This window comes from Notamacropus eugenii, chromosome 5 (assembly GCF_028372415.1).
Source record: "Notamacropus eugenii isolate mMacEug1 chromosome 5, mMacEug1.pri_v2, whole genome shotgun sequence".
NCBI lineage: Eukaryota > Metazoa > Chordata > Mammalia > Diprotodontia > Macropodidae > Notamacropus > Notamacropus eugenii.
The window spans coordinates 109,045,074-109,060,071 of record NC_092876.1 but is presented as its reverse complement, the minus strand read 5'-3'; the positions used below and the strand labels follow the sequence as shown (position 1 = coordinate 109,060,071).

The 14,998-nt window shown below is 37.1% G+C and overlaps 1 long non-coding RNA gene across 1 annotated transcript in view; it reads right to left on the bottom strand.

Annotated features, from left to right (window-relative positions):
• The window catches only part of LOC140508872 (uncharacterized), a 140,333-nt gene that overhangs the window by 66,999 nt on the left and 58,336 nt on the right, over window positions 1–14,998 (bottom strand). The window lies entirely within an intron of this gene.

The following is a 14,998-nucleotide window of genomic DNA, read 5'->3' as shown; positions in this document are numbered from 1 at the left end:
GAAAGAAAGAGAGAAAAGAAAGAGAGAAAGAAAGAGAGAAAGAAGAGAGAGAAAGAAAGAAAGAAAGGAAGGAAGGAAGGAAGGAAGGAAGGAAGGAAGGAAGGAAGGAAGGAAGGAAGGAAGAAAGGAAGAAAGAAAGAGAAAGAAAGAGAAAGAAAGAAAGGAAGGAAGGAAGGAAGAAAGAAAGAAAGAAAGAAAGAAAGAAAGAAAGAAAGAAAGAAAGAAAGAAAGAAAGAAAAAGAAAGAAAGAAAGAAAGAGAGAAAGAAAGAGAGAAAGAAAGAGAGAAAGAAAGAGAGAAAGAAAGAGAGAAAGAAAGAGAGAAAGAAAGAAAGAAAGAAAGAAAGAAAGAAAGAAAGAAAGAAAGGAAGGAAGGAAGGAAGGAAGGAAGGAAGGAAGGAAGGAAGGAAGGAAGGAAGGAAGGAAGGAAGGAAGAAAGGAAGGAAGAAAGAAAGAGAAAGAAAGAGAAAGAAAGGAAGGAAGAAAGAAAGAAAGAAAGAAAGAAAGAAAGAGAAAGAAAGAAAGAGAAAGAAAGAAAGAAAGAAAGAAAGAAAGAAAGAAAGAAAGAAAGAAAGAAAGAAAGAAAGAAAGGCAGGAAGGAAGGAAGGCAGGAAGGAAGGAAGAAAAGAAGGAGAAATTTTAATGTAAAAATGCAGAAGACAAAACAGTATGAAGAAACTCAGGGTATTCCAGAGCTGTCAGTATCATGCAGGGGTGAGGAACTGTATTCAGTCCAAAGGTCATACAAGTATCTAGATGACATGTGACCCCAAGGCCACAGATTCCCCACCCCTGATATAGCAGATAAATTTCACATAGTAAAAAAGAAGGACAACTGCACAGAGACCAGGAAAGATCAAAAACCAAGGAAAGTTGTATAGTCCTGTCCTGTGCTACAACTACTCTAACAAAGACCAAAGAAGATCCCTAGACTATGTGGTGATGAAAGAAGGAAACAGAGTGAATAATTTTTTTCCAGCCTATATCAGCAAACAGACTACCAGTTCTCTGTTGGAACTGAAAAGTAAGTGTAACTGAGAAGAAATTGCAAAAAACCTTCCAGAAGGAAGAATGGGCTAGAATCCACAACTATATATGGGAAGGGAACAGGGAAAGAAATGACCTTGCAGTTGTACCTCTGACTTTAGAATGGGGCTAGAAACCAGTGTTGGAAGCTACAGCTGAGTACAAGGGCAATAATTGCAGCCTAGGGATGAGTCTATAGCTATCATTCTAAACTTTTGGAGTCTTCGTAGAGGACAGCGAGTAGGTCTAAAAATCTACTACTATTCTAATCAGGCATAAAACTTCAGTTGTGTTCCTCTGGCCAAACCTAGGATCAGAAGACTGAAAAGCACAGACCAGAAGGAAAGTGAACAAGCTACACCTTAGAACAGACTACTCAGAGCCCTCCTCAAGTTGAGAACTCCTTGACTTGAATCACTCCAGATCTTTGAAAAATACAACACATAATACCCAAAGCAACTCTAAGTCAGACCCTAGCTAACACTATACAGGGACCCAACCTTCCCTCCAGAAATGTTCAGTCTATCCCAAAACCAAGTATAATTCAGGAAACACAACTGGAAGAGTGTGCAAATGGAAAGTCACCAAAAATAAAGAGCTACTGTGGAATCAGAGATGCCTAAAAGACAAACAGAAAAGGAATAACCTCTCAACATCTACAATAAAAGCCTCTAACAAAAATATAGTTTGACCACAAGATCATTTATACTTCCTAAAATAAATGAAGCAAGAGTTTAAACTAAAGCATTTATATTCTAACGGGAGAGAAGAAACATGTGGCCTTTCCAAATATCAACGTCATCTAGGATCAAAGGAGCTGAATGAGTCAGAGAATCAATGCTCTTAAGTGGAAAAAGGAAAGGGAGGAGGAAATGAAGTGAAGAAAGGGAGAGGATGAAGGGTACTTACTATCTCACATAATTTGGATCCATATATAGATGATTATACAAATAAGGAGAAGTACAGTAAGAGTACATATCACTTGAACTTTACTTAACTCTTAACTAGTCAAAGGAGGACAGAAAATATTATCAGAGAGAGATACAGAAAGAGAGACAGACAAATACAGAGACAGCGAGAGAGAGAGACAGAGAGAGAAAGAGAGAGAGAAGGGGGGGGAGGGAAGGAGAGAGAAATTGGTATAGAAATGCATTCACCTAAACAAAGGAATAGAAATAACCTAGGAGAGATCAAAGAAAAGAATAAAAGGGATGGTAGATTCAGGGAGAAATAACTCATAAGCAAAACATACTCTATACTTGGAGGGAAGATTGTATGGAAGGGTTTAAAAATAGGGGAAGAGAAGAAAAGCAGGGGAGCTGAAGCAGATCACATCAAGCATAGGTTGATGGTGCTGAACAAACTATCTCTCATTACTCTCTTTTTCTTTGTAAAAAGGGATAAAGATGGCAAAGAGAGGGAAAACTGTAATAGAATATATTGGGAGGAATATGCAATAAATTTGAATGCAACAAACTCACCCATAAAAGAAAAAATGGTTAACAGAATGGTTTAGGGGGAAAATCCCAACAATATGTTGTTCACTATGACTAAGGAAAGAGCATCAGGAAGGAGAAAGGATCACAGAAGATAATATAGATAATTTAGATTGCATGATTTTTTGATATTTTGTACAAACAAAATCAATGTAGTTAAAATTAGAAGTGAACCATTTAACTGTAGAAAATCTTTCCATCAAACTTCCCTGATAAAGTTCTTATTTCTAAGCTATGTAGGAAAAAGATTCAGATTTATATAAAAAGTAATGATTCTCATTATATAAATGATCATGTAACAGGCAGTTTTCTAATGATGAAATCCAAGTTTTCAATAGCATTATGAAAATGTTATGTAAATCTACTAGAAAATGCAAATGAAAAAAACTGAGTTTTACCACACAAGTTGCCAAGGTTACAAAAAAGAAAATTACAAATAGTGGAAGAGCATGGGAAAACAAGCACATTAATGCACTGTTGGCTAAACTGTGAATTGGTCCAGTCATTTGGACCAATTGGTCCAGCAATTGGGAACTGTACACAAAGTTACTAAACCGTGCATACGTTTTGAACCATCAATGCCACTAACAGGCTTACACTCCACAGACATCTAACTACAGAATTAGAAATTATGAAACAAACAATTCCAGAAAAACCTAAAAAGACTCTTAAACTACATGTATTAGAATCATGAGAACAAGTTATAGAGTAGCAGCCCACATTGTAAAAATAAGCAATGTTAAAGACTTAAGGATTCTGATCAACTCAATTACCAAAGAAAGATTCCAGAAAACCAGTGATAAAGCATGCTACACAACCAGTGGTAGAGAGATGAAAGCCTCAGGATGCAGAATGAGACAAGCATTTTTGGACATGGCCAATGCAGGGATTTGTTGTACACTTGACTATGAATATTTGTTACAATGGTTTTGCTTTTCCTTTTCTCATCTCTCTTCCATGGGGATAAGGGAGGGATAAAGAGGTTAAGGAAAATATCTACCTGAAAGGAGAAAGCAGAAGTAAAGACAGAAATAATCAGCAACAAGCAGGAGAGCTTTGAAAGTTATATATTGAATGTAGTATATACTTTAAAATAAAACCAAGCCCTACATCATAGATTTCATAATTTCATGTATAATCTTTGACTGTCCCACAATGAATGTAGAAATGTTCATTTTATTTGTGGTTTCTTATGGTTGGAATTTTTCTAATATTAAATAAAGGACCACTGACCACTTGGAACTAAAAGAAAATAGATATAAGCCACTTTCAGAAAAAAGAAGCATCTGGGTATTCTGGAAGAGATGCTAGCAGATGAAGGATTATACAATAAACAAAAGGAAAAAAAGAGTAGTAGTTAGTGACTCCCTGAAGAGAGGTACTGAGCCCATGATTTACCAAAATGATAACAATATAAAGGTCTGCTGTTTTCCAGTGCCATATATTTAAGATATAACAGTGCATCTCCCAAGACTTGTCAAACTTGTTGACTACTACCTACTTCTGATGATTCACGTGAACCAGACCCAAATAGTACTGTCAAAAGAAAGAGGCATAAAGTGTTCCTAAAGATTATTCTTTAAAAAAACTGAAATCTTTAGAGTCACAGAGAGTATTTTCTTCACTACTGTTCAAAGAAAGCAAAGGATTCAAAAAAGAAAGGTAGGTATGGGAAGTGCGCAATAGAAAAAGAAGATGCTCTCTGGGAATGGAATTTGGTTTTTAGAACTAAAGCTTTGCATATAGGAATAAGAGGCTCCAGTGGGAGAAAGACAGAGAGAGAGAGAAAGCAAGAGACAGAGAGAGACAGAGAGAGAGACAGAGAGAGAGACAGAGAGAGACAGAGAGAGAGACAGAGAGACAGAGACAGAGAGACAGAGACAGAGACAGAGCGACAGAGAGAGAGTAACTGACAAGGACTATTAAGAATATATTTGTCTAAAGCAGAGGTTCTTACCCTGGACCTCACAGACCAAGTTGTCCACAGATAGATTTCAGAGGGTCCATGAAGTTAGAAGGAAGGAAAAAATTCATATCTTTGTTTTAATTAACTCTGACTGAAATTTATCATTTCCTTCTATTATGAATTTTAAAAACTATTATTCAGGTAAGGGATCCATGGACTTTATCAGACTATCAAAAAGGGTCCATAAAAGAAATCTGACCTAGAATCTGAAAAATCTAGTCAAAAGTTACTTATAGAAATAAGGAAGTGGCAGAGAGAAAATTCCATATATAAATCACATACATATGTATGTGGTTGTGTGTGTGCATATATTTTGCCTTTCAATATTGTTTATCTTTTCAAAGTGGTATTATTCTATAACTTGCTCTTATGCTTCTAAACAACTATAGTTCATGAGTCTTCCCAGCTTTTTCTGGAATTGCCTCTTTCATAGTTTATAAGACTATAGTAATTTCATCCTCCAAAGGCAGATGAGCTAATAAAAGGAAATGCAACTCTTCACCAACAAGGAAGAACAGTTTTCTCTGAGATTCAAATGAAAGGAGCCTAGGGCAGGATGGGAGTGAACAATTGCTCATAGAATCTAGCAGAAAAAGTGAGGAAAGCCAAGTATATAAAGTATATTCTCGCTCCATATGTGTGTGTTTGTGTATGTATGTATCCAAGCATAGATATAGACATATCTATATAGATATATCCCTCTATATAGATAGAGATAGACATCGGTATAGATACACACATCCACAAAGTTAGACACCATAAAGAGTAGCCACAACATAGGAAAAAGAAGGGTTTACTTTGTTCTGAGGAAGCAGGACAAGGTGGAAGTGAAAAAGTATTGTATATTAAGAAGATACTCTCAGTTCATTCAAGATTCTGTCACTTGCTATTAATATTACTCAGGGCAAATCTCTATGGGTCTCATTTTCCTCATTTGGAAAATGAAAGGGTTGAACCAGATGACCACTAAGCTCTCTTTAACTTCTCGATCTAACATCTCATCATTCTGTAAATAAGTAGTGGAGATGCTGGGGGAAGTCCTTTTGGTTAAGACTATTGGAAACAGAAACTCTGCAATATAGACTACCTTGACAGAAGGGAAATAGGTGAAGAAACTGAGAAACTATGGAACAGAGGCATAATAATACTTGATATTGAGGAAGCTTCAATTATTCATTCATCTATGAAAGCTATCTCTCTGCCAAAAGCAGAGCAGCAAATCATCCCCTAATGATAATTTTATGCTCCAAATTTTATGCTCCAAAATGTAGATGAACTAATAAAAGGAAATCTAATTCTTCATCTAATATCACCAACAAGAAGAAACTGTTTTCTGGGATTCAAATGGAGGGAACCTGAGTAGGGAGAGGCAGGAAATGACCATTACCTCATGGACTGTAGTAGAGAAAGTAAAGAAAATGAGGAATAATTAGGTATGTAGATTTTGGGAGAGCTGATTTCAAAGTGTTTGGATAAAGGAGAGAAAGGATCCCATCAATTAAAATTCTACTGGAGAAGTCATCCCTGGAAGGCAATAAAGCTCTAAAGAATGAAATTATGAAATGAAAGATTTGAAATAATTCCACTGAGAAGGAAAAGAGGGAGCTGTCCAAAAGTACCAGTGTGGATGCAAAGAAAGCTCACCAATCAACTTGGATGAAAAAAAAGAAAGAAGATGGTAACAGAGGCAGTTAATAGAGGATGTTATAGTCTTGGAAAAAATTGTGAATAAAGTTCAGGACTGCTAAAGGTTCAGAATGAGCTCAGACTGGTGAGGAACACTAAGGACAAAAAATTGAAGTATTAAGCTATTTTGATGGAAAAGAATATTAAAAATTGATAGAATTACTGCTTGGTTTGGATGGAGGTGATGTTGAAGTCTGGGGGTGGTAAGAATCTCAAAATGCAAGGGTACAGGGTGGGGATCTGCCTCAAAAGAATTTGACAACTCAAGTCTTCTTTCAGTATAAGTAGAGAGTTTATTAAGATATGGTTGGGTGGGCAAGATTCCTGGTGAGTCTGTGGTATTTGTGACACCAATGCAAGTGGGCTAGATTCTTAAGGAATCTGCTGTACATTTGATGAGGGTAAGATTGATATTTTATACAGAAAGACTGTGGGAAGATCTGGATGGGATCAAGAAGTGGCAAATAACCTGGGAGGTCAGAAGTAACAGAAAAAGGGACCTGGATAGGATCAAGGAGTGTCAAGAAAGCTAATTAAATAATCAAGTTGGGCTGGGCTGGGCCAGATGTCTCAGGTGAATACTAGGAGCTAGGTTTCAGAAATTTGTGGTAAAGTTCAAGGATCCTTTTTAGGGTCCCATTACTCCATCAGCCCCATCAGTGAGAGGCAAGCTAACCACCAACAAAAAGCAAAACTGTTGAACTCTTTTATTTGGCTTCTGTTTTCTCAGCTGAGAATAATCATAAGATCAGAAAAGACTAGGGGAGAAGGGAGTAACTAATGTCCAAGATAAGTCAAGAGATAGTGAGAGCACCTAAGTACCCTGGATGAATTCATATCACCCAGCCCTGATGAACTGCAACCTTAGGTACTGAAAGAATGAGCAGAAAAACTTGTTGAACCATTGCTAATGATAAAGGCTATAAAGATAGAAGACATAGAATAGGATTAGTGAAGGACAAATGTTCTCCCAATTTTCAAAAATGAAAGAATTGAATCTGAAAACTATAGGCTAATAAGTTTATCTTTGATTCCTGGATAAGTTCTACAATACTTTATTAAAGGGACAGTTAGTGAATATTCACACATAGGAGCAGTGATTACAAAATTGCAGCATGGTTTCATTAAAAAGTTATGCCAGACTGACCTTTTCTTTTAAGGTTAGTAGGCTGGTTTGAATCATTCATTTATTAAGCTCCTGCTATGTGACAGGCACTGTGCTAGACACTGTAAAGACAAGAATTGCAATGCAGAGATAAGAATGAAATAGTTCCTGCCTTCTAGGACCTCACATTCTGTTCAGTGAGACATAGCAAATACAAAGCCATTGAGGATGGTAAAACAACAGCAAAGCTAGGAAGATGGAAAAAGTCCTCATGTAGAAGATTGGTCTTGAGTTTAGTCTTGAAGGAGAATTCTAAGAAATTCTAAGAAGTAGAAGTGAGGAAGGAGTTCATTCCAGAAACTAGGGACAAATCGTGCAAAGACATGGAGATGGGAAAATAAGTGCCACATATAAGGATCAGTAAAAAACCAGAAGAAAGTCTTTGTGACCTTATTTGGGGTTTTCTTGGCAAAGATACTAAAGTAATTTGCCATTTCTTTCTCCAGCTCATTTTACAGAAGAGGAAACCAAGGCAAACATAGTTAAGTGATTTGCCCAGGATCACACAGCCAATAATTATCTGAGATCAGATTTGAACTCAGGTTTTCCTGACTCCAGGCCCAGTGCTCTACCCACATGTGCCATCTAGCTGCCCTAGAAATGAGAGTAAGGTATAATAAATCTAGTCAAGTTGATTCAGGCCAAGTTGTGCAGGTTTCTTTTATCTTAAATAGTGGAATTTATGAACAATTCATAAAGCTCTAAAGAACAAAATTCTGAAATGAAACAGAGCAATAAGGAAGTACAAAATTTAGTAAGAGGGGAGAGATATGATCAGACCCACACTTTATGAAAATTACTATGGCACAATGTGAAGAACAGATTGGGATGGAGAGAGATTGAATGTGGAGAAATCAATTAGAAAGCTATTATAATAAAGGTGAGAGATGAGAAGGTCTGTCACAGAGCAGTGACTGTGAGTGAAATGAAGGGGTCATCTTTAAGGAATATTGTGAAGGTCAAGTAAGATTTGACAATATATTAGATATAGGAGTTTAGGAGTCAAGTGGGACCTTGAGTTTGGGAGCCAGAATAACTAGAAGGATAGCGGCTCTCTCAATAGTTATTTTTTAAAAGTTTGAAGATTCAAGAGTTTGAAGAGGAAAATACTGAGTTCTGTTTTGTACATGTTGACTTAGAGATGTCTATGGCACGTCCAATTCAAGGTTTACAAAAAGCAATTAGTAAATTGGGACTATAGTTCAAGATGGACTGGGGTCAGATATTAAGATTTTGAACCCTAGTTCAAACTACAACATAATATTCCTAAGGAATGGATCTAATAACTTTGTTATTATTGGATCACAGAGTCAGAGATCAAGAGTTGGACAGGACATCAGAGACCAACTATAAACAATTCAGCCTAGCACTGAAGACCCTCCAAAATTTGACTCTAACCTTCAGTTTCACCTTTATGTCACTATCTTTCACTTGTGTAATGGGTGTACATGAGGCACCGAGGGGAGAACAGGGTCTGGATGAGGCTAGGAATGTGCCTGTCACATAATAACAGCTTAATAAATGAATGATTCAAACCAGCCTACTAACCTTGAAAGAAAAGGTCAGATGGGTTAGGAATGTAGTTTTCAATGAATTTGTGAATGGTATAGCTGAGAGCTGATAGTTTTGGGGTTTTTTTTTTACTTGTAGCATAAACATCTCTTAATCCATCTCTAAATGCATAGTCAAACAATGGTCATCACCCCAATACAGTGGCACTCCCATGTCCCAAGTCTGATATGAAATTAAGAAATTTAACTAATCTAGAAAATAAAAATTGTCCCATTACAAAATTGTCAAGCTAATTGCTCTTCATTAGTAATAAAAATACAAATATTTAAAGTAAATAAGCAAATTGAGGCACATATCTTAGAATATAGATAAAATACTAAAATATGAAGAACATTTTAAAAGTACTAAGGATCATAAAGAGACACACAAGTCAGCTAGGTAGCACAGTGGGTAGTGTAGTGAAGAAGACATGAGTCCAATCCTATAGGAGATACTTGCTTGCTATCACTCAACCTTTGTCTCCTTCAGTTTCCATATCTGGAAAAGGAAGATAATAAATGCACCTACCTTCCAGGGTTATTGTGAGGATTAAGTGAAATGCCACATGTAAAGTGCTTTACAAATCTTAAAACTCTATAATACACGAAATAATAAAAAGTCAATTTTGGGGTTATAAAAATAAATTTCTTTCTGACTTCTCTTCTTAACTAAATCAAATTTTGGCCTCAATTAAGAATTTACAAGTGTGATCACTGAATTGTTTGTGGTACTCTTGGAGAAATGATGAAAAATTGCCCAATGGCTCAAGATATAAAAATGTCTACGTTTTTAAAAAGGGAGGAAATGAGTGTACTACAAACTATAGATCACATGCCTTTATCCCCATCTCAGACATATTCTAGAATAGGTTCTTAAACAGATGGTTTAAGAGCACTTAGGAAAGGAACTAGTTAGCACTAGAAAGCAGCAGGGATTCTCTGAAAATGTCATACTATGATTTAATGTGGAAATATGTTTAATGTGATTGTACATGTATAGCCTATATCAGATTGCAGGCCATCTTGGGGAGAGGGAAGGGAAGAAAGGGGGGAAAATTTGGAACTCAAAATCTTATAGAAGTGAATGTTGAAAAGTAAAAATAAATAAATTTGAAAGAAAAAGAAAATAAGTCATGCTAGATGAATCACAGGATGAGATCCTCCAAAAAAAATTATGAAAACAATCTTCTCTGAGTTAATTTAGTAGGTAACTGCTGCCGATTATATTTACTACAACACAAGAGTTATAGAGGTAGAAAACCTAGGTTTTATTACTATGCTCAAGCAGAGGTTCAAGCTTCAGAGAAGACCTAAATAATCATGAGGATTCTAGCAAGCATTCTTATAGGCAAAAATGTGTCAGAGTATTTCTTGCATATTGCAAATTTGTATATTCCTCTTAAGCCATAAAAGTTAAAGAAACAAGTAAACACATAATAACAAACTTCCTTCAATGTCATAAAAGTTGACCAAATTTAGTTAAGCAGAATCATAATCTTATACATTCCCTAAGGAAACAAACCTCCTCAAACAAACTCTATAACTAAGTCAAGTTACAGATTAAACTACATTTAGGGAGTTCACAAATAACCTGGCTGAGAGGGAAGATTTACAAGTCACCAAGATAACCAAGACTAAATATCAGAGAAATACTTCCTGCCTAGGTAGGAGAGCTAAATAATTAAATCACTTTGGCTTCTATCTGATGAATATCAGACAGTCTTCTCTTACTTCACAAATTATATTTTGGTCAGGTCAGGTTAACATTAAGAGAAGACAGGCTTTCAATTAACCAAAAGTTGCAGGAGGAATGACCCTGAGCCCTGAACAATAAAAAAAGAATAAAAGGAAACCAAATATTCCAATTAAAAAAATGTAAAGTAGTCTACTTGGGTTCATACAATTAACTGCTCCAATATAGAATGAGTGACTCAGTTTTATAACAATTTGTATGGAAAAGACCCAGTATTTCTACTTGGCTAGCAAGTTCAATACATGCCTATAATATTATATGACTGTAAAAAATAAACGTATGCCATCTCAGACTGAATTAATGGAAATATACTTTCCAGAATGTTATCAGAATAGTCTATGCTTGTCAGATAACATCTGACATTGTGTCCGGTTCAGAGTACTATGTCTCAATAGGGAAATTGACACACTAGAAAATATCCAAAGAAGAGTGACCAGAATGGCAAAGAGTCTATCAAGTACCAAAAAAAAGTAGAAAGGCAGAAATAAATAGAAAGGAACACAGTAGGGATTTGATATGTCTTCAATTTTTTTTTCTAGTGATAAAACTCCCTCCACTAATGAAAATGTCAAGCTATTCTGCAACTTAAAGTCATAGGGAGTTGGACCCTGGTGATTCAGAGATGGGAGTCTGAAAGATTCAAATGTGATTTACTCAGGATCATACAGTCAAGTACAGTCGGAGATGAAACTTGAACCCTCGTCTTTCTGAAGCTAAAGCTATCCTTCTATCTACTGTGAGACTTCCTCTTAGTATAAATACTGTTATTTCCATTTTACAGATAAGAGCTTCAAACAGTTAGTGAAAATGGAAGACCAAATGGCATTGGAGAAAAACACTTGGCTTAGAATCAAACAAGCTACATTGAGTCTTGGCTTTCACTAACTACGTGACCTTGAGCAAGCTACTTATTGTTTCATGAGCCAAAGTTTATTCATCAATAAAATGAATCTTTTTGACTGACTAGATAAGCTCTAAGGTCCTTTTCAGCTCTAAATTTATCATCTTGTGGAATAAGCTACATCTTGACATAGTGAGTTACCTTAGGACAGAAGCTGGATGCCCAAATCACAATTTCTCCCAACAAATGGGTCACCAGGCCAGAGAGAAAAGGCACAAAAAGATAATGCCAGTTCTGTTTAGCATTATCTCAGGTGCCAAGAACATTCTTTGATCAGCATTTTGCTGCAAAGCAGGATTTCAGAGAACCATTCACTGGTTGAGAAATGAGGCTCATTTGCATTTAGAATATTGCTGTATGCAGTACTTGATGTTAATTTATTCTAGAAGGTTTGGGGTGAATGTGCCTTCAGAGGAGGCATCTCTATAAAGCAATGGGACCCAAGCCACATAACAAAATGAATGGATGGATAAGTAAATGAATAAAAACCAAAAAAAAAAAAAATAGAGTTTATGAACTACTTACTAAGAGCCAAACACTGTGCAATGTGCTGGCGAAACAAATATTAAGGCAAAAACATTCTCTGCCCTCAAATAACCTCAACTGCCTTAATTCTCATCTTTTCTAGTTGCAAATGTTAAGACAAATAGTAAATGTATAGTATTACAACACTCGCACATAAAGACATGAGTTCAAATCATGAAGACAGCACCACTGTCATCTCACATATCAACATACAGTAATTAATTACTTTTGAGGCATACCATATCAATGGATTCAATAATTTCATAATAATATATTTTCATGCTAATATAAGTTGAGGATAAAGCCATGTTAGTTTAATAAGTCTGTTAAACTTCAAAAGAAAAACTAAAGTAAAAATACAGTAAAGGAGATTCCAAGATACAATCAGGAAGTAACAAAATTTCTGTATTTCTAAAGAAAAACATCTTCCTTATGGAGAAGAAAGGAAAAAAAAACAAATAAAATATGTTTGGAAGAATAAGATCCCCTTCTGGGTCAAAACTGACCATAGCAAAAAAGCTGATTTCTAAGTGGAAGATGTTTGCTACCCACGTGCTAACCTGTGGCAGTACTCATTTGAACATAACATTCTCCAAAAGCAATGGAGGAAAACTTAGATGACCCCAGGATTTACCACTACCAAAAAAAAAAGTCTGAAGAAAAAAATTCCTTCTTCAAAGTTGCTCTAAAAGAAAACTGCTAACGTACAATTTAAGCTGTAAACCTGTTTGTAGAAAACCTTCTATTTTAACCCATTCCAAGCCAGAAAAAGTAAAAACAAACTTTCAAAAATAGGCTACATCGGGGGGCAAAGCCAAGATGGCAGAGTAGAAAGATGCACATACACATAGCTCCGAACCCACAACCCATAGAACGGCTACAGGGAAGTAACTCACTGCGAATTCTGCACCCAGAGGCCACAGAACATTGGAGCGAGGGAGATTTCTGCTCTGGAGAGACCTGCAAACCTCTCACGGGGGTCCTTCACACTGCGGACTGGGTGCCGGGACTAGGAGCTGAGTGCAGCCCTGCCGCAGCCATGGCACTGAGAGGAAAAGATCCGAGCGGGCTTCAGGGACGGGATCTCCAGCGGCCACACAAGTCCCTCCACCCACAGGTGACGGGGGTCGGTGAGAGAGTCTCTTTGGCAGGTCAAGAGGGGAGTGGGGTGCCCCCATAACTCAGGCCCCCCCGGGAGGTAGAAGCTGAGAGGCGGCTGCAGACTGGGGATCCCCAAGCGGGCAGGAGCCTGAATCCATTGTGGAAGGTCTGTTCATAAACCCCCTGAGGGAACTGAGCCTGAGAGGCGGCCCTGCCCCAACCTCAGCACCTGAACTTAATCTCACACTGAATAGCAGCCCTGCCCCCGCCAAAAGCCCTAAGGCGGGAAGCAGCATTTGAATCTCAGACCCCAAACGCTGGCTGGGAAGATCAGGAGGCAAGGTGGGTGTGAGGAGAATATTCAGAGGTCAAGTCACTGGCTGGGAAAATGCCCAGAAAAGGGAAAAGAAATAAGACTATAGAAGGTTACTTTCTTGGCGAACAGGCATTTCCTCCCTTCCTTTCTGATGAGGAAGAACAATGCTTACCATCAGGCAAAGACACAGAAATCAAGGCTTCTGTGTCCCACCCAATGGGCTCAGGCCATGGAAGAGCTCAAAAAGAATTTTGAAAATCAAGTTAGAGAGGTAGAGGAAAATCTGGGAAGAGAAATGAGAGACATGAAGTCAAAGCATGAACAGCAGATCAGCTCCCTGCTAAAGGAGACCCAAAAAAATGCTGAAGAAAATAACACCTTGAAAACTAGCCTAACTCAATTGGCAAAAGAGGTTCAAAAAGCCAATGAGGAGAAGAATGCTTTCAAAAGAAGAATTAGCCAAATGGAAAAGAAGGTTCAAAAGCTCACTGAAGATAATAGTTCTTTCAAAATTAGAATGGAACAGATGGAGGCTAAGGACTTTATGAGAAAGCAAGAAACCACAGAACAAAGCGAGAAGAATGGAAAAATGGAAGATAATGTGAAATATCTCATTGGAAAAACAACTGACCTAGAAAATAGATCCAAGAGAGACAATTTAAAAATTATGGGACTACCTGAAAGCCATGATCAAAAAAAGAGCCTAGACATCATCTTTCATGAAATTATCAAGGAAAACTGCCCTGAGATTCTAGAACCAGAGGGCAAAATAAATATTCAAGGAATCCACAGAACACCGCCTGAAAGAGATCCAAAAAGAGAAACTCCTAGGAACATTGTGGCCAAATTCCAGAGTTCCCAGTTCAAGGAGAAAATATTGCAAGCAGCTAGAAAGAAACAATTCAAGTATTGTGGAAATACAATCAGGATAACACAAGATCTAGCAGCCTCTACATTAAGGGATCAAAGGGCATGGAATAGGATATTCCAGAAGTCAAAGGAACTAGGACTAAAACCAAGAATCACCTACCCAGCAAAACTGAGTGTAATACATCAAGGGAAAAATTGGTCTTTCAATGAAACAGAGGATTTTCAAGCATTCTTGATGAAAAGACCAGAGCTGAAAAGAAAATTTGACTTTCAAACACAAGAATGAAGAAAACCATGAAAAGGTGAACAGCAAAGAGAAGTCATAAGGGACTTACTAAAGTTGAACTGTTTACATTCCTACATAGAAAGACAATATTTGTAACTCTTGAAACATTTCAGTATCTGGGTACTGGGTGGGATTACACACACACACACGCACATGCACACGTGCACACACATAGAGACAGAGTGCACAGAGTGAATTGAAGAGGATGGGATCATATCTTAAAAAAAAAATGAAATCAAGCAGTGAGAGAGAAATATATTGGGAGGAGAAAGGGAGAGATTGAATGGGGCAAATTATATCTCATAAAAGAGGCAAGCAAAAGACTCATTAGTGGAGGGATAAAGAGGGGAGGTGAGAGA